Below are 21,018 nucleotides of genomic sequence, written 5' to 3' on the forward strand. Positions count from 1 at the left end.
TATTGCTTAAGTAAACTAGGATCACAGGTAAACCAAGAACCTAGCATCAGTCTAAACCAGTGGTTCTTCAACAGGGGGTCCTCATATTCAATACAGGGGGGCCACCAAATGTTTGTGTGATAAGATTTTTTTGTTTTTACATTAACCACTTGAACCCTAGAATTTATTTTCTATGGGGTACATTAGCTGAAAATAACAGATCTACAAGCTCACAATGTCTCGCGCTGCAAGGTGTTGTGAGTTTGTAGATCGGCTATTTTCGGCAAAGAGGTTTGGTGTAGGGGAAAAAGAGCAGATCAAGTTCAAGTTTTCTAAGAATTGAGGGTTTAAGTGAGTTAACTGTCTGAAAATACACATTAACATGAATCCAACACTGACGATAATGCTGTCAAACATGTCTATGAAGCTATCTATGAAATCTATGAAATCTATGAAAACATAATGATATACAATATGTAGTGGGGGTCCCTGCTTCATCTCTCTCTCTCTCTCTCAGCTAAGGGGTCCTTGGCCTGAAACACATTGAAGACCCATGGTCTAAACAATATACTATCAACATTATAATATATGTATATTGAAACTAGGATACCAGGTAAACAATGAACAATACATCTATCTAAAGAACATGCTATCTAAATTACATTTTTAACATTGTGGTCAAGAAAAAAAAAGCCTGTAACAAAAACATGAGAACAAATGACCACAAGTTGTAGTAGCTTTTCCAACACTGGAAATGAACATGACATAAATTAAATAATACATTTAAAAGAGACATTACTCACCTTGAAAACAGCATCAGACCTTTAAAAGTCAACTGCAATGATCACCTGTTCTTTCCTTGTGAAAAACTCTTTTCAAATCCTAATATAAAACTAGAAAATATTGTTCCTGAAGAAACAATGTGGGCTCGCTTCAAGCCAAAAAATAGTAGTATAAACAGTACAAATTCAGTCAAGGTCCCAGGCAGTGCTCTCTTTGATTTGATATCTCTGGCTGCGTTGTATGTGAGTGTGTAGACACTCACATACTCCGGTTGATCAGCTGTTTTCATTCAGTGTATGGGGGGGGGGGATACGTCCCTTAACACATTGATTGCCTAGATCGAGTTAACTCGTTTTTAGAATCCATCGCTTGATTGCCTAGATCGAGTTAACTCGTTTTTAGGTCTTTTCATTGGTATAAGGTAGATTGCAATATTCCACAACTTGTGTATTAATATTAAGCTTCTACGACAAAAGAAAAGTCACATGATCGTAAAAGTCACGTGATCTGAGCAAAACACTACAAATCCGGGTGCAGAGACGCATTCCTTGTGGCATTCTAAACAAACAACCAGCAGAGACAGACAGAGAAAGAGAGCGAGAGACGGTGACTGAGACAAAGAAGGAGCGAGACAGACAGAGAACGAGGAGCGATCGAGAGAGAGAGAGAGAGAAAGTGTGAGAGGAGAGAGTAAGATATATATATATATATACATATATATACCTATATATATATATATATATTTATATAGTATAGTAGTAGGCGTACATTTGTTATAGGTGGGAGTCGGGACTAAAACGAGTCGCTCGTTTTTAGGGACTAAAACGAGTCGCTAGTTTTTAGGCGAATATGCCGGCTGTGGGAAAGAAATGCAAGGCCAAACGGCTTCGGAGGGACCCGACCCAACGAACAATTTTGGAGACCATGTCCTTCACGGCTCCCTCGGGACCACCACCACCACGACCTGTGGAGGAACCACCACGACCCATGGAGGACGAGAAGCCGTCGGCGGTGGCGTCTTTCACCGCTCCCCTGCGACCACCTTCACCACCTGGGGGATCCGCGGAGATAAAGGCGGAGATGAAGGCTCCCAATATCCCCGAGGGATCTGTGGTCGTGCAGCCATCTCTGTCGGCGAAAGACATTTATGCCTTCACGACCACAGAACCCTCGTCGCGACCACCTCCGCCATCGGAGGGATCCGAGGAGGCGAAGACTGTCCCCGAGGGATCTGAGGAGACATCGGTGTCTTCGACCGTCCCCCGGCGCCGTCGGCGACCGGCACCGGCACTGAGGGCTACAAAGCAACCACCTCCGCCACCACCGGAACCCGAGGGATCTGCGGTCGTGAAGCCATCTCTGTCGGTGAAAGACAATTATGCCTTCACGACCACAGAACCCTCGTGGCGACCACCTCCACCCCTACCACCTCCCCCACCACCTGTGGCGGTATCTGAGGCTGAGCCTGAGGACACGAACCCACCGGTACCAGACATCGATCCCGGGCACGGGTTGCGTCGTAGCGGCAGACAGAGAACCGCGTCGTATCGCCCAGACCCAGATACTACTGACGGTGAAGAGAGCTCCGATTCGGACTGCTCTGGCAGCTGGGAGCCAAGCCCAAGGAAAAGATGTCTTGATCCGTTTACCAGTGGTAAGAATATATATATATATCATTTTTTTTATCATATTTTACCTTTTGGTTGCACTCTGAAAATAGCAGATCTACAAGCTCACAACGCCTCGCGCTGCGACGCGTTGGGAGCTTGTAAATCGGCTATTTTTTGTACCTGATATTTGTATAAAGTCTGTGGGGCACTACTTATCAACCTTATATCGACATATAAAATGGTACCAAACGACTCGTTTTTAGGCGAATATGCCTATTGGAGACCATGTCCTAAACTACTCCCTCGGGACCACCACCGGTATGATCATTGAATGTTCGCCTAAAAACGACTCGTTTTTAGGCGAATATGCCTATTGGAGACCATGTCCTAAACTACTCCCTCGGGACCACCACCGGTATGATCATTGAATGTTCGCCTAAAAACGACTCGTTTTTAGGCGAATATGCCTATTGGAGACCATGTCCTAAACTACTCCCTCGGGACCACCACCGGTATGATCATTGAATGTTCGCCTAAAAACGACTCGTTTTTAGGCGAATATGCCTATTGGAGACCATGTCCTAAACTACTCCCTCGGGACCACCACCGGTATGATCATTGAATGTTCGCCTAAAAACGACTCGTTTTTAGGCGAATATGCCTATTGGAGACCATGTCCTAAACTACTCCCTCGGGACCACCACCGGTATGATCATTGAATGTTCGCCTAAAAACGACTTGTTTTTAGCGTCGCTATCCCGCACACACACACACACACAATGTAGCCCGGTGTGGATTTCTAGGATATTGCACTCTGGGTCAGCCAGTTATAAAATATGTATTTATTTTATTCTGTATCTATCTATATGCATGTGATTTATTTGATTATGTTGACGATGTAGCCTATGAATTTGTTGACTTGTAGATCTGGGGGGGGGGTTTTGGGGGGGGGGTGGTCATTTCATGACAAATGTTTTGATACAGTTATGGGTCGACATGAGGCCATGTCAACAAAGATTTTTGTAGATCAGTTTTTTTTGGGGGGGAGGCATACTTCAAAGGGAAGAGACATGGTCAACAAATGTTTTGATGCTGTTGTGGGTCGACATGAGGACATGTCAACAATGATTTTCAAATCCCTTTGATGGCTTTAGTTTTTGGGGTTGAGGCCAGGTGCACCGAGGCCCCCACCATCATAATAAAATTCATCAAAGGGGACTAAGGTCACCTTATGTCCATCAACATGTTTGATCTTGTTTACTTTCAGATGACGAATATGTGTCGGATGGTGCAGAGTCGTCATCTCACCATAGACAGTCTGCTAGTTGTAGGAGAGGTAAGACTTGAGTCTGTTTCAAACATTTTCGGTATGTAACTCTTGTGTGTACAAATGGAACCAGTGAAATCAGTGTCTAACTTCTTGGTTCGTTGGTTTTTATAGATGGCATTTTCTTCATAACGGGTCCATTTGGTTCCATTCTAAATGACCATTACAGTACAATGTTATTTCTGCCAGTAATGTCACACACACAATGATATGTTGTGCCATGTTGTACTTATTTGCATTCAGATTTACCACAGTAATACAAAATGGCTACAACCCCACTCTGCAATGATAAATGTTCCACAAAGTAATGCACCACCACATGCTGGCAGTGAAGATCATTGTACATCGTATTTACCAAACTATTTGATGTTTTACTTTGATTTCAGACATGATGGATTTGGAGGAAGCAGGGCCATCGCGTTCAACCGCAGTACCACCTGTCGGCCGTGAAAGAGGTAAGACCGTTTTCACAGCTGGTACCACACAACATGATTTTGACAACACATTTTGTTTCAAACATTTTCTGTTGACTGTTGGTTTTTATAGATGGCATTTTCTTCATAACGGGTCCATTTGGTTCCATTCTAAATGACCATTACAGTACAATGTTATTTCTGCCAGTAATGTCACACACACAATGATATGTTGTGCCATGTAGTACTTATTTGCATTCAGATTTACCACAGTAATACAAAATGGCTACAACCCCACTCTGCAATGATAAATGTCATTCATTCTAAGTTCCACAAAGTAATGCACCACCACATGCTGGCAGTGAAGATCATTGTACATCGTATTTACCAAACTATTTGATGTTTTACTTTGATTTCAGACATGATGGATTTGGAGGAAGCAGGGTCATCGCGTTCAACCGCAGTACCACCTGTCGGCCGTAAAAGAGGTAAGACCGTTTTCACAGCTGTACCACACATGATTTTGACAACACATTTTGATTCAGTTTTAGTCATAGTCTGTTGAATAAAATTCCATTTAGTTTTAGTCATATTTTCATATAAATATATCCTATGGCTGTCTCTCTGTATTCTATGATCCTATAGTTTACAGAGACACTATACAGTCTCTCTTTATTCTATGATCCTATAGTTCACAGAGACACTACACTGTCTCTCTGTATTCTTCAATGATTCTATAGTTTACTGAGACACTACACATGTATTCAAAAGTAACTGTTTTTGACATAGGCTTCCATTTGACAACAATATTATTGATATGTATGATTTGATGATCAGTCTTTCTGGGGGTTGACTTGGCGTTGTGTTCCATCCCGCTAAATCCTGTTTTGGATTGGAAGATCTTATTTTGACCACAACACCCAGTCCTCCATTTGGTTCCATTTGTACTGTAATGGTAACTTAGGGCTAGCTATTTATGTGTATGTCTAGGTTTTCTTCAGATTAGGACACTGATTTCACTGGTTCCATTTGTACACACAAGAGTTACATACGTTTGCAATTGTATATCTATGATCATTATGATCCTAGTTTACTGGGACACTACACTGTCCCTCTGTATTCTACATGATCCTATAGCCACACAAATAAAAAAGATGTATTTTATGGTAATTGTGTATTTCTGTAATTCACAGGACGTGGTGGTAGGCCCCCAGCTGTAGCGACTGTGTGGAAGGACACCGATTGGGAACCTAGGGCAGACATCCCCTTCACCGCTAGTCCAGGTCCTCGAAATGCTGCAGCTGAGTTGCAGTCGACCATTCCTGTGGACTTTCTGGCGCTTTTCCTCACTGATGAGCTGCTAGGGATGATCGTTGAGCAAAATAACATTTATGCTCTAGCGTTCATCCAGGCCAGGTCTGATGAAGAAGTGGCGCAGCATCCACATAGCAGAGTGAAGCTCTGGAAACCGGTTTCAGTGGGAGAACTGAAAAACTTTTTCGCCCTGTTGTTCCTCACTGGCCTTGTGCGAAAGCCTGATCTAGCGCACTATTGGTCGACCGATGACCCTCTACTCACACCGTTCTTCGGCCAAAACATGCCACTCAACAGGTGCCAGATTATCTGGCGGTTTCTTCACTTCACAAACAATGAGGCTGACGCTGCTGCTGCTGCCGCTGCTGCTGCTGCTGCGGAAGCTGCTGGCGAGGTTGCTGTTGTTGACAGGCTTTGTAAAATCAACCCGGTCTTGCTGTACCTAACGGACAAATTCAAGGAGATGTTTGTTCCAGGTCTCAACATCAGCATCGATGAGGGGATGCTTCTGTGGAGGGGACGCCTAGCATTCCGAGTGTACAACCCACAGAAGCCCACCAAGTATGGAATAAAGTCATACATTCTGTGTGATTCTGGAACGGGGTACTGCTACGCATTGAAGCCATATTCTGGACAGTACTCCTCACTAACAGACACAGTCACTTTTCTGTTGCAGGGTCTTACAGGGTACGGGTTTTCTTTGTTTATGGACAACTACTATAACTCAGTGGCCCTGTATGAACTCCTCCTTCAGAACAACACGCATGCCTGTGGTACTATGAGGCTCAACAGAGGTGAACCACAAGCCATGAAGGATGTGACGATGTCCAGCCTGAGAGTGGGAGAACGGAAGATGCTTCACAATGGCAAAGTGATGTTATTGGCCTGGCGAGACAAACGCATCGTTCGATTGATCACAACCCAGCACAAGGATGAGATGGGGACCCAGCTTGTGAGGCAGAAACACCACAGAGACAAAGTGCCACAGGAGAAACCAGTTTGTGTCCTGGCATACAATAAGAGCATGAACGCTGTTGATCGGCTAGACCAAAACCTAAGCTACTATCCCTTCATCAGGAAGACAGCCAAGTGGAGCAACAAGTTTGTGGTCTACCTATTCCAGATCAGCATGTATAACGCATTCATACTCCACAAGGCAAGGAATCCAGGTAGCAACTGTAAATGCATGTTCGACTTCATCCTCAGTGTTGTCAAATCTTGGACCGCTGTGAGATATGCCCCAGTGGAAGCAGATTATACCCCCCCACAAGATGTCCCAGCAGACCCGCCTGTCCCCCCCCGGCCGCCTGTCAGCAGCAACCTCGCCAGCAGCAACCTCGCCAGCAGCAACCTCGCCAGCAGCCTCACCAGCAGCCTCATCCTGCACCCCCCCTGCCCCCCCCCTGCCCGCACCCGCCGTCAGGGGCCCCCTCCGCCCCCCCCTGCCCCCCGCCTGCGTCCTTATGCACCAAGATCGCGCGAACCTCGTGACCGATTGAGTGGCAATATGAAAGTCCATAAGCTTGTCGATGCCCCCCCCACCGCCAAAAAAGAGGGCCCAACAAAATGGTGCAGAGTTTGTAAGAGGAGAGGGACTCGGAGTGAGTCAAGGTTACAGTGCAAAAGCTGTTTGGTACCCCTCCATGCTAAATGCTTCCATGATTACCACACTATGGAGAAGTATTTTTGAATCATTTTGATTGTATTTGTTTGTTTTACTTACTAAAATGCACTTTTGTTTTAGTTTTATTTTGTATTTATTTTTACTCTGATTTACGACGTGAAGCCATCTCTGTCGGTGAAAGACATCTATGCCTTCACGTCTTATATCGATTATGCTCTGAGCCAGCCAACAGTTGGCACATTTATTTTGATTTATGATTAGTACGTGAAGCCATCTCTGTCGGTGAAAGACATCTATGCCTTCACGTCTTATATCGATTATGCTTATGCTAAAATGCACTTTTGTTTTATTTTCATTTTGTATTTATTTTGACTTTGATTTATGATTTATTATGCTCTGAGCCAGCCAACAGTTGGCAGTAAATGTGCTGCTAATGTCTCTCACTGCCCCAGAGGGATCTGAGGACGTGGAGCCATCTCTGTCGGTACAAGACATCTATGCCTTCACGTTCTCAGAACCCTCACGGGGACCACCTCTGCCTCTGAGGAGACATCGATGTGCTGGCCAGGCAAAACACACAATGATGATATATTGTCATTTTGTATATAAAATTGAAAGGTACTTGAAAAAGTTGTACTTGAAAATGTGAAAGCCATATAAAGTGTGTTCAAATGTGTCTGCCTGAGTCGTTTCAAACATTTTCTGTAGACGGTAGACTGTTGGTTTTATATCATAGAAATACAATTGCAAACTACCAGGTATGTAACTCTTGTGTGTACAAATGGAACCAGTGAAAACATTGTCCTAATCTGAAGAAAACCTGGACATAGACATACACATAAATAGCTAGCCCTAAATTAGAATTACAGTACAAATGGAACCAAATGGACAATACGGGTCCATTTGGTTCCATTTGCACACACTCAAGAGTTATGGGGGACTGGGTGTTGTGGTCAAAATAAGGCTGTATAAAAGACTGTTGGTGAAAGCAAGCTATATTCAACTACCAATAGCTAAAGAACAGAGCATGCTAGGAACTCACTTTTTATCATAGATATACAATTGCAAACTTGCAGGTATGTACTCTTGTGTGTACAAATGGAACCAGTGAAATCACTGTCCTAATCTGAAGGAAACCAAATGGACCCATTTAGTCAAAATAAGGCTGTATATACTGTAAGACTGTTTCACTCTAAAAAGTCAAACATTTTCTAATTTGATTGTTTTATGTCATAGATGCTATCTGGATCTCAGTGCTGTATGCATGGGATTCACAGAAAGCACGGTGTGTATTGAGGGAGGCCTCACTTACCGTTCATACAGTCTATATGTCTATATATGGTTTCTATCAGGGGTCATCAATGTCTACTGGATTAGATGAATCCAATACAGATGTAAGGATTTAATTTGACCACCAGAGGGATCCACCTAACCTAAATTATAAGAGGACTTCATTTATTCATATAAGAAGAAGTCATTTAGGAGGTTAGGAGGGTCCCCCTCTGGTGGTCAAATTAAATCCTTACATCTCCTAAAACTGTTCCATCTTGAAAGATGAGTCAGCCAAAACCTCTCCCTGTGTGTGTGTGTGAAAAATGATAATGGTGTGTAAACAAACTCAAACATTTGGCACATATAATGCCAAGTCTTGAGACACACACACACACACACACACACACACACACACACACACACACACACACACACACACACACACACACACACACACACACAGGCAAAGATTTTATTTGTATTTATTTATTTTTGCACTAATTGCACCATTTATTGATGTTGAACTTGGAATGATTATTTATTTTATCATATAGTAAAAAAAAAAAAAAAGACTGAAAATAGTCACTTCAGTGTTCATGTTCATTCACTTTGGAGTGCAACAGAGCGATAAATGTACAATCTAAAGCATATTTATTTTATAAACAAATATTGTTTACATGACTGATGTCAATGAAGGCGCAAAATATATGTCAAAGACTTTTGAAATCATTTTATGCATCTAAAGTGTGTCCTTTTACTAAAACGGCCATAACTCTGAATCTAAAAAAAAAGGTCTGTTTTTGGTGAAACCAAGCTGTATTCAACTACCTCTAGCTAAAGAACGGAACATGCTATCAACTCACTTTTTTTTTCAGATGAAAGAAGAGATTCTAAGCTTCGTTTTGATATTCCATTTGTTTATAGTCATAACACAAAAAATTCTGTGAGTCCTCAAATATGAGTCAGAATGGTCAAAATTCCTGGCACAGGCTGATCCTGTTATAGAAAAACCTCTGGCAGTCAATGTGTTAAGGTCCTGAAACCAAACGTGATCTCAAAGAAATAAGACATACCAATATTGATGTGGTTTTGGCCATTTGGTAACAAATTTGATCTGGGTTGCAATGAATTCGATATGGAAGGATGTACAAAAGTATTGGAATCAAAATATACTTTAAGTACCAAAGTAAAAGTACTTTCCAAAGATTGTCAAGCTTTTTCCAAAATATCAGATCCACAAGCTCACAACGCATCACATTGTATATCGGCTTTTTTAGGGTGGCGGTGGAGTATGGGTTGTGGGGGTGGGAGTTTTGCAGCTTGAAATGTACTAACGTTTTAGCATCAAAATATACTTTAAGTACCAAAAGTACTCAAATCATAAAATAGCAGATCTACAAGCTTATAACGTGTCACAATGTAGATTAGGGGTGGGACGATATGGGTATCTCACAATACGACATCTGTGGCGATATTAGGCCCTCGATAACAATAATATCACGATATCTATTGCGATATCACGATATATTGCATGAAATTTCACCGACGATATATCACGATAGTCCTTGTATTCAATTCATAAACACATAAAATAGCACCAAACAGTTCAAAATCATCATCACAAAAATACAGAGTCGAAAAAAAACGTATCACAAAAGAAAAGAAAAAAAAAAACGGCAGTAAATCAATTATTTATCGCGGGAGGAAGTATCGCGATATAACGCGATATTGATAATTATTAATCTACAAAGTAACTAGTAATTAAAGTTTTCATGTAATTGTAGTGGAGTAAAAGTACAACATTTTCCTCTTGAGCTATTGGAGTAGAAATAAAATACAGAAAATTAGAAATACTCCAGTAAAGTAAAAAATACTTCAAAATTGTACTTAAGTACAGTACTTGAGTAAATGTACTTAGCTAATTTACACCACTGGTATTTAGATATTTGATATTAATTTTAACAGACACGCCCCCTTCCCATACAAACCCATTGTAAGTTCGAACTCCATTTTAACTATGATAGATTCAATGAAAACACGTCCTTGGTTCTGGTGACTGTTATTGTTCTTCTAATACGTGAGGGATATGGTAGTCCCTGCTGAATGTGTTTAGTTTCTACAGTAATACTAAGACAGTTACAAAGCAACATGAGGCAAACTGTCCATGTAGATTTATTTATTATATTATATTCCATGTGGTGTAATGTTAAAGACAGGTACTGCATGGCAACTAATAACATTACATCAATCTTCATATCATCTGTACAACGTAAAGGCAAAACGTTTGTTTTCCAAATCCACCAAGTCCACCTCTCTTTCAGGGGACATAACATAACTTCACATTACAATATGATCTCTTCTTCTAAAATAATAATAATACATACGATTTATATAGCGCTTTTCTAGGTATTCAAAGTCGCTTTACAGAGCAGATAACAAACTAAACTAAACTCTAATCTAATTTTAATGTACAATGTTATATTTACAGACACGCACAAAAAGGGGGGAAAAATAATAAAAAGCAGAAGCAATATTCTCTCAACATTAAACAGATCCAGTCATGACAGATGGCTCTAAAGTGATGTGTGGATGGATTCTTTGAAGTCTCTACAATGTGCTTCCCTCCTTTCTGTTAAGCATCAGACAGCAGTTATAAATGAATAAAGAAGTGTATTAATGCTGATCTGAGACCAGTGTGTTTCTGCTAAGCATCAGACAGCAGTTATTAATGAATAAAGAAGTGTTTTAATGCTGATCTGAGACCAGTGTGTTTCTGCTAAGCATCAGACAGCAGTTATTAATGCATAAAGAAGTGTTTTAATGCTGATCTGAGACCAGTGTGTTTCTGCTAAGCATCAGACAGCAGTTATAAATGAATAAATCATAGTTTTTCTGGTCATGTGACGTGTGACCAGTGATCTTTACATCATTTATTACTATGAGTTCTGATCTCAACTTCATGAAAGACAATGGATATCACACTGTATTTTACTGCAAATCTGCTAAGTTGTCCCTGGTTATAACTAAACATATGTTTTCATATGACACCTAAAGATAAATCATCATCATCATCATGAATTAGCCAATACAGAAGCTATTTACACTTGAAATTCAGATAAATATTGTTTAACTTAATGCATGATTCCTGGGGTTTAATTAAAGATTTATCAAAGAAAGGTACAGGTGAGCGTTGCTAATTAGAGCTATTCTATATGTGCTGATTAACTGTACAGAGATTAACACCACTATATTAAAAGACTTATCCAGGTGTTAATAAGTGAACCCATGAATTACATTATTTATTTTAATAAGTTGCACATAATATGTGCAACTTATTATGTATCACATTATACTCATGTTAACAAGTAGATATCTCGTAGTTCATTTCTGAACATGTTAGTACAACATCTCATCCACCATGACTCCTCTCCTTATCTCCCCACCTTTTCCAGTAAGTTCAGGATCTCTTCCTTCAACACTGAACACAGTTTGTGTCTTTCCTCTAACTCTTTCATCTCTCTGTTCTTCTCCTCCAGTTGTCTCTCAAACTCTCTCTGCATCTTCTCTTTCATCTTTCTGTTCTTCTCCTCTAGTTGTCTCTCAAACTCTCTCTGCATCTTCTCTTTCATCTCTCTGTTCTTCTCCTCCAGTTGTCTCTCAAACTCTCTCTGCATCTTCTCTTTCATCTTTCTGTTCTTCTCCTCTAGTTGTCTCTCAAACTCTCTCTGCATCTTCTCTTTCATCTCTCTGTTCTTCTCCTCTAGTTGTCTCTCAAACTCTCTCTGCATCTTCTCTTTCATCTCTCTGTTCTTTTCCTCCGGTTGTCTCTCAAACTCTCTCTGCATCTTCTCTTTCATCTCTCTGTTCTTCTCCTCCAGTTGTCTCTCAAACTCTCTCTGCATATTTGTCTTTGAGGTCATGATGTTGCTGACGATCTCAGGCAGGATTATCTTCATCAGGTGTCTCTCTGCTTCCACCCTGTTGTCTCTTTCATAGATCTCTCTCATTCTTTCCTGTCTGTGTCTCTCCTCCATCTCTCTCTTCTCGTTCTCTCTCTCCTCTTTAAACTTCTCCAGTTCTCTCTCCATCTTCTCTTTTCTCTCAGACTTATTCCTCAGCTCTTGTTCCAGCTCTCTTTTCTTCACTTCATCCCTCTCCTCCCTCATTTGTATCTCTAGTTTTGCCAGTTTATTCTTAAGGTCACTGATGTTTGCCTTAAGCTCTTGGATGGTTTCCACTTTCTCCCTCTGAGATTGCTCAAGCTCCTTCTCAAACCTCTTCCTCATCTCCTGCTCTTCCTTGTGTTTCCTATCCTCACTGTCCCTCTGAATCATCTCTTTGGCCTGGGCGTCTGTCTTCTGGTAGTTGCTGTAATATTCATGCAGGTGTTCACTAAGCTTAGGGTCCAGCTGTTGGAGGATGACGATCATCTCCGAACTTGCCTTCTTTCCCTTTTTCCTCACCATGTCAATAATTTCCCGTGCTTTTTCTGACTTTTCTAATTTCACTCTGACTGACTCCATTTCTTCATCATTGATTGCTTTCTGAGTGAAAAGTTCGTCCATTAGAGAATTCAGGGTGGGCACTGAGACTCTTTTAACGAACTCAGTCCTCACAGTCTTCAGACATTCCTCTGTTTCCTCAATCTTTATCTTTGTCAGAATTTGCTGAGTCGTGGAAGAACCTTGAAGACAAGATTGGGGTTGGTTTTATTACTTGTGGTATAATTGTGTAATAATAACATTGATAATATATATATATATATATATATATATTTTTTTATATATATATTTATATATATATATTTATATATATATATATATATTAAGGTTTCGGCTATCTTCAGAGCTGTGATGAAGGTCACTAGGTATAACTAGCATATTTATAAAAAAAAGTCCAGAATACATTAGTGACATTTAGATGAGTCAACTTTGTCCTGAAGATCTGTGTGTGTACGACTGTTTACCTTTGGGTATTAAATGTCGGAACTATATGTATTTGGTGTAGTACCTAAAATACTGTTTAGATGCATCGTTTCACACTGTTTGTCTGAACATTCACACCTACTGATGTTCATGTGTTAATTCACCCTCAACAGTAATAGTTTACAAAGGGTTGCAAGTTACTCTCCTATTTCTTATCAATAGATGTATAATCTTATCAATAAATGTATAAACCTGGTAAACCCTCCCTCCGGAAATTTCATTTCCATTTGATTTCAGGAGTGAGTCTGGCCTGATCGCCCATTCTGCAATATTGGCTGTGTACACCAAATGGACGAGCCTATCAGCGTCGTCGCACATCGTTCTGTGATTGACAGCGACAGTTGGCCAATCAGGTGGCGAGTTCGAGTGAGCCCGAATGGCACCGAGTGCAGCCTGAATGCAGCCGACAAAACACGAACGGCAGCCATCTTTTCTGTCCGCTATTTTCTCCGCTGTTTTTTTACTTCAAAAAGCTCTCAAACTTCTATTTTGAGGCACGGAATTTACTTAAAAGATATCGTTTGGATAGAATTTAGTTGTTTAACTTCATATATATGGTCAATTAATCATGAGAGAGCCTATTTAAAAATAAAAATTCAGAGAACCGGCAGGGGCGGGCAGTGACACGCATGTATCCGAATAAGGCATATTTTGGGCATGGCCGTCTCAAAAGTCCCGTTGCGTCACATTAGTCTGGTGAACTGCTGATTGGCTGAAGGGGAAAAACGATCATTGGCTGAAGTGGTTGTCAGTCAACGGTATTACTCCCGCCCAACTCCAGCCCACAGCCAATATTGCAGAATGGTCGATCAGGCCAGACTCACTCCTGAAATCAAATGGAAATGAGATTTCCGGAGGGAGGGTTTACCAGGCTAGTATAAGCATAAAAAGTGTATTTTAACTTTTTATGCCATATAACTTATGACAAAACCGAGGTAATTGAATCATAAAAACAGGGACAGTGTTAACCAGCTGATACCATACCAAGGTTAGCAGTGCCCCCTGGAGGCCAGAAATCTGGGGGTAAAATTTGACCCAGACTTCAACTTATACAAACAAATAAAGTTATTTTCTTATTCTTAAAGTTTATCATATGTTATATTCTCAGACATTTTTCAATAGAGAAAATAATATATTTGCTATCTTTTTTAAAGAAACAGACAGATCTGCTGAATCTAAAGACAGACCAATCGTGTAGTGAGATGAGGTTTTTAATCCAATTCTCACCAAGCTGTGTGTTTTCAGGGATGGCATTATCCCATTCTGTCTGCCGCATCCTCAGCTCTTCCTCTTTCTGATTCAGTCGTTTTTTTGTTTCTCTCTGTAGTTTGTTACTTTCTTTCAGTTCTTGGTCTTTCTCTTCTAGACTCTTGTCTTTCTCTGTCTTGATCTTCTCCAGTTCTTGGTCTTTCTCTTCTAGACTCTTGTCTTTCTCTGTCTTGATCTTCTCCAGTTCTTGGTCTTTCTCTTCTAGACTCTTGTCTTTCTCTATCTTGATCTTCTCCAGTTCTTGGTCTTTCTCTTCTAGACTCTTGTCTTTCTCTGTCTTGATCTTCTCCAGTTCTTGGTCTTTCTCTTCTAGACTCTTGTCTTTCTCTGTCTTGATCTTCTCCAGTTCTTGGTCTTTCTCTTCTAGACTCTTGTCTTTCTCTGTCTTGATCTTCTCCAGTTCTTGGTCTTTCCCTTTTATTTTCTTGTCGCTCTCTATCTTGATCTTCTCCAGCTTCTCTACTTGGGTTCTCTGTTCCTGCAGGTCCTGGCTCAGTTGATCTTGTTTTTTGTTGCTCAGCTCCATATTTTTCATGGTGTTATGCAGATCTTTCTCTTGCTCTCTCATGTTTTGGGTCATATCCAGGAATAGACTCGGATCCATGGTCATTTTCATGAACAATTGCTTTTGATCCTGGGTCATTTTCATGAACAATTGCCTGTGATCCTGGGTCATTTTCATGAACACTTGTCTGTGATACTGGGTCATTTTCATGAACACTTGTCTGTGATCCTGGGTCATTTTCAGGCACTGCTGCCTGTGATCCTGGGTCATTTCCAGGAACTGCTGTCTGTGATCCTGGGTCATTTTCAGGAACAGCTGTCTGTGATCCTGGGTCATTTCCAGGAACAGCGGTCTGTGATCCTGGGTCATACCCAGTGCGGTTTCTATTAGAGAACATATAGAAAATACAGATGTGTACGTAAGAGCCAATTCAGAAACTGTATTTAATTCACATTTTTTCTATTGCTGTATTGTCATGTGTGTTGGGTTTAATGTTTGGATAGAACTGTCTTCAGTAGTTTTGGTTAAAGTGCGCCCCCTACAGTTGAGTTAAATATTATGCTGAGGGCAGCTGTGACGGCTTAAGTTGACGAGTGAGTTAATGAGAGACATAGTAGAAAAGACGCTAGTTTGGAGCACAGGAATCGAACAGTTTTGACCGTACTTTCGGGTGTTTTGTGGATGTTATTACCTGTTTTGGACAAGACAAGACAAACTGTACTTGTACAGGACTTTATATTTTTTGTTTTTCGTTTTATGCATCTTTGTAACTGAGCTGGATTTCTGTCTGTGAGTACTGTGGTCCAGTTTCTACCATATGGATGTGCAATTACAGTGAGAAACCCACCTAATTTACGTGTCCTAAAAGCCTACACCAAGCTAGTGTAAGTGGCAGTTGGAATTATGATTTTTGGAAAATAATGCCACTATATCAAGTCAAAACTGTATCCTTATGGATGGAAAATGCTAAGAAAGTGCCAGAAAACAACTTCTGTACAACCAGCAGCAAGTCATACAGTTTTTTGAAACTTGTGACTGTCCTAAGAGAAGATCATTTCGATTTGTGAAGATTATTAAGCTACTCGTTCTACCGTGGCTGTTGGTGACGTCACTATGGCAGACGAGAGCATGATGCAGGAGCACGAGGAGCAGAGTGGTGCAGTGGATGAGCCTGGCCACAAGAGGGAACCAAAGTACACTCTAAAGTATGTAGAAGACAAGCTACACAGGCTCCTGAATGCAAGGAGATACAAGGTCAGAGTGATGACTGTAAAGGAGAAAGAAATTAATGTGCTTATGGAACATGACTGCAATGTGGAGGATATTGAAGAAGTACTCTTAAAAAACCTACAACAAATGCTGGAGGAGTTCATTGAAGCAAACAAAGCTGTGCTGCCTTTCCTTAAAGAGGACCATTGCAGACAACCATTGAAAACCATTGCAGACCAAGAACAATGGTTTCAACCAAAACTGGATTACTTCTCGGACTTAGTTAAAAGAACAGAGGAATGGGTAGAGGCGGCCAAACAAAGACGACTTACGATGGCACAGAAATGTGCCAAGGAAGTGACCCCCTCGGACAGTGTTTCCGTGGTCTCATCAAAACATAGAACAGACAAATCTGGTAATGGACCAGGGTCTGTCAGTGGTCTTTCCCATCTGTCCCGTGTTTTTCTTGTTGCAAGCACAGTTGCAACAAGAAATAGAAATCCAGCAAGCACAGCTAAAAGCTAAGATGGCACAGTTAGAAATGGAAACTGCTATTGCAGAGTCTGCTGCCAAAATCAAGGTTTATTCAGAGTTTGAAGCCCCACAGCATGACATCAAGCCACAGGTGAAGCCTGAAGAGGGTGCTACCTTTAATCATAGCCAGCCACAAAGAGCGATGGACTCAGTGACACGGTTAAATGTACCCAGCTTCGCTGAACAACAGACTCAGTGCCATGGTTTAATGTACCTGTCTTCCCTGATGTCAGGGAAACACCCCAGTCTGCTCCATATCTCCAAGCCAGAACATAGTTCCAGTGAGAGAATTAACAACGGTGAGACAGATCAAGCAGTCTCGAGTGCCGCGGTGGTGCGTACACTGGGGCCGGTAATGGGGGCGGTATCCTTGCTATTGTGCCTGTCCGTGTCAAATCCAAGAAAGGTCCCAAAACAGTAGAGACTTATGCCTTTATGGACCCGGGCAGCACAGGTACATTTGTACCGAAAACCTAGCCAGGCAGCTAAACCTCACTGGCAGAAAGACAGAGATTATTCTGCAAACCATGAATCTGAAGGGGAGCATTGACAGTCATGTGCTCTCTGATATGGAAGTGAGCAGTCTAGAAGAATACAACTTCATAGACTTGCCCAAAGTGTTCACACAGAAGGAGATACCAGTGAGCAGACGGAACATTCCTTTGCAGAGGGATGTAGACAGATGGTCGTACTTGAGAGATGTGAAACTGCCATACATTGATGCCGAAGTGGGACTCCTAATAGGGACCAACGCCCACAAGGCAATGGAGCCATGGACAGTAATAAACAGTCAGGGCAACGGACCCTATGCTGTGAGGACTGCCCTTGGCTGGGTCATAATTTCGACAGGAACAATGTACTACCAGGTAAGTGTACCTGATGAAGATACGGACCTCATGCGTTTTTGTGGTGGCCTCAGGGATGCCTCACTGAGAACCTTGTGGAGTACAAGATGGTGGTACATATCTTTGGCACTAAGTCGTCCCCCAGCTGTGCAACGTTTGCACTGAGAAAGACAGCCGAAGACAACAGAAGCAACTCATAGACTGAGACAGTTGACACTGTTCTCAGAAACTTCTACGTTGACGACTGCTGTTCCAAGTGAAGAGGAAGCTGTCGTGCTGGTTCAAGAACTCACTGCGCTATGTGCTACTGGAGGGTTTTGTCTAACGAAGTGGGCCAGCAACAGCCGTTTGCTGAAGTCATCGATCCCAGAAGAGGAGAGGGCAAAGGACTTCAAGAACCTAGACTTGAGTCAGGATGTTCTACCTGTGGAGAGGGCCCTTGGTGTACAATGGTGCACTGAAGACGATTCATTTAGGTTCACCATCAATACCAAAGACAAGCCAATCTCAAGGCGTGGAATCCTTACAGTCGTATGCTCAATCTTCGACCCTTTAGGCTTTCTGGCGCCACTCACCCTCCCTGCGAAGATGCTCCTCCAACAAACGTGCAAAGACAAACTAGGATGGGACGAAAATGTTCCAGAAGCACTTGCACCGAAGTGGCTGAAGTGGTTGAATGACCTCCATCAGCTGTCTGACTTCAGTGTGAGGAGGTCTATCAAGCCTAGTAGTTTTGGGTCTAACACCACAGCCCAACTACACAATTTTTCTGATGCAAGTGAGCATGGATATGAACGGTGTCGTACTTGCGACTTGTTGACGAAGATGGACAGTCCCACTGCGCTTTCTTAATGGGAAAGTCTAGGGTGGCACCGCTAAAACAGACCACTATCCCGCGCATGGAACTGACAGCAGCTGTCGTAGCTGTAAAAATGGACAAGATGATGAAAAAGGAACTTCAACTTGATTTGCTGGACTTCAAGACCTTTGTCGCTAACATAATTGCTGTCATCAGAGATAGCACAAGACCAACACAGTGGAGGTACGTCAACTCCTCACTGAATCCAGCAGACTGTGCGTCACGCGGACAAACAGCAGAGAACTTCTTGAAGAACCACAGTTGGATCAATGGACCATCTTACTTTCAGACACCAGAAGAACAGTGGCCTGAACGCCCTGACCTACAACAGGTCCAGCTTGATGATATTGAACTGAGGAAGTCAGTCACAGTGAACGTGAACCTAACTCACTCAACGGAAAGTCCTGTGAGCAGACTGATCCAGCACCATTCCAGATGGTATCGACTGAAGAAAGCCGTCGCGTGGCTGCTCAAGCTTAAACAGATTATTCAGCAGCTCAGTAAAAAACGACAGGAGCTCAGAAATACCATGAGTCAGACAACCACTGATGCAGTAACGTTGGAAGATGCAGTGGAGCAGACCATGTGTGACTACAAGAGAACACTGGAAAGAAAGTCTCTGACGGTGAAGGACTTAGCAGATGCAGAGAGAGAAATTATCCTCTTCAGTCAACGGCAAAGATTTTGCGAAGAACTAACTGCTCTGCAACAAGGAGCTAGTGTCAAAAGAAGTAGTCCAACCTACAAATTGGATCCTATCCTGCAAGACGGCATGCTCAGAGTCGGAGGCAGGCTATGCAATTCTGCAATGCCGGAAGATGCCATGCATCCGGTCATTTGTCTAAAGACATGCACATTGCTGCTCTCATCCTGCAAGACATCCATGAGAGGATTGGACACTCCGGCCGAAATTACATGCTTTCAGAATTACGGCAAAGTTTCTGGATTCCCAAAGCGAACAGGTCCAGCTTGATGATATTGAACTGAGGAAGTCAGTCACAGTGAACGTGAACCTAACTCACTCAACGGAAAGTCCTGTGAGCAGACTGATCCAGCACCATTCCAGATGGTATCGACTGAAGAAAGCCGTCGCGTGGCTGCTCAAGCTTAAACAGATTATTCAGCAGCTCAGTAAAAAACGACAGGAGCTCAGAAATACCATGAGTCAGACAACCACTGATGCAGTAACGTTGGAAGATGCAGTGGAGCAGACCATGTGTGACTACAAGAGAACACTGGAAATAAAGTCTCTGACGGTGAAGGACTTAGCAGATGCAGAGAGAGAAAATTATCCTCTTCAGTCAACGGCAAAGATTTTGCGAAGAACTAACTGCTCTGCAACAAGGAGCTAGTGTCAAAAGAAGTAGTCCAACCTACAAATTGGATCCTATCCTGCAAGACGGCATGCTCAGAGTCGGAGGCAGGCTATGCAATTCTGCAATGCCGGAAGATGCCATGCATCCGGTCATTTGTCTAAAGACATGCACATTGCTGCTCTCATCCTGCAAGACATCCATGAGAGGATTGGACACTCCGGCCGAAATTACATGCTTTCAGAATTACGGCAAAGTTTCTGGATTCCCAAAGCGAACTCTGCAATAAGAAGACTCCTTACGAAGTGTGTTGTCTGTAGCAGACACCATGGAAAAGTTGGGGAACAAAAGATGTCCAACTTGCCGCCTGACAGAGTGCTGCCTGACCAACCCCTTTACAAACGTGGGGGTCGATTACTTTGGCCCTGCTCCGAGAATCCATCCAGCAGTGGAACCAATCGAAAATTGAAGATTCCCTTATGCAGAGAGGAATCCAATGGATTTTCAATCCACCCAGCGGCTCTCACCATGGCGGAGTTTGGGAGAGGCAAATCCGTACCGTGAGAAAAGTCCTGAGCTCTGTATTGAAACAGCAGACACTTGACGATGAGTGCCTTCAGACAGTGTTACGTGAAGCTGAAGCCATCATTAACAGCAGGCCCATCACAACGTCGTCAGATGATCCCAGTGATCTTGAGCCCCTGACGCCCAATCACCTGTTGTTGTTGTAAAAACAGCCGTTGATGCCTGTAGGGCTGTTCCAGACAGCAGATCTGTACGTTCGTCGACGTTGGAGGCATACTCAGTATATTGCTGACTTGTTCTGGAAGCGGTGGGCCAAAGAGTACCTGCCCCTTCTCCAAGAATGCCAAAATGGTCTCAAGTCAAGCGAAACCTTGCACCTAACGACGTTGTGCTGATTGTGGACGACTCTGCCCCCCGCAATTCATGGGTCATGGGCAGGGTTCTAAAGACTATTCCAGACAAACACGGTCTGGTCCGCAGAGTCCTGATTAGGACAAAGACCAATACCTTGGAGAGGCCTATTGACAAGCTTTGCCTGCTTTCTGAAGCTGATTCATAAGAAGAAAATAATAAGACAATGAGTGAAGAACTTTGAACAGTATTTGATTGTTGAGTTTTCATGTGTGTTGGGTTTAATGTTTAGATAGAACTG

The sequence above is a fragment of the Gymnoscopelus braueri genome (assembly GCF_963280865.1).
Source record: "Gymnoscopelus braueri genome assembly, chromosome: 21".
Lineage (NCBI taxonomy): Eukaryota > Metazoa > Chordata > Actinopteri > Myctophiformes > Myctophidae > Gymnoscopelus > Gymnoscopelus braueri.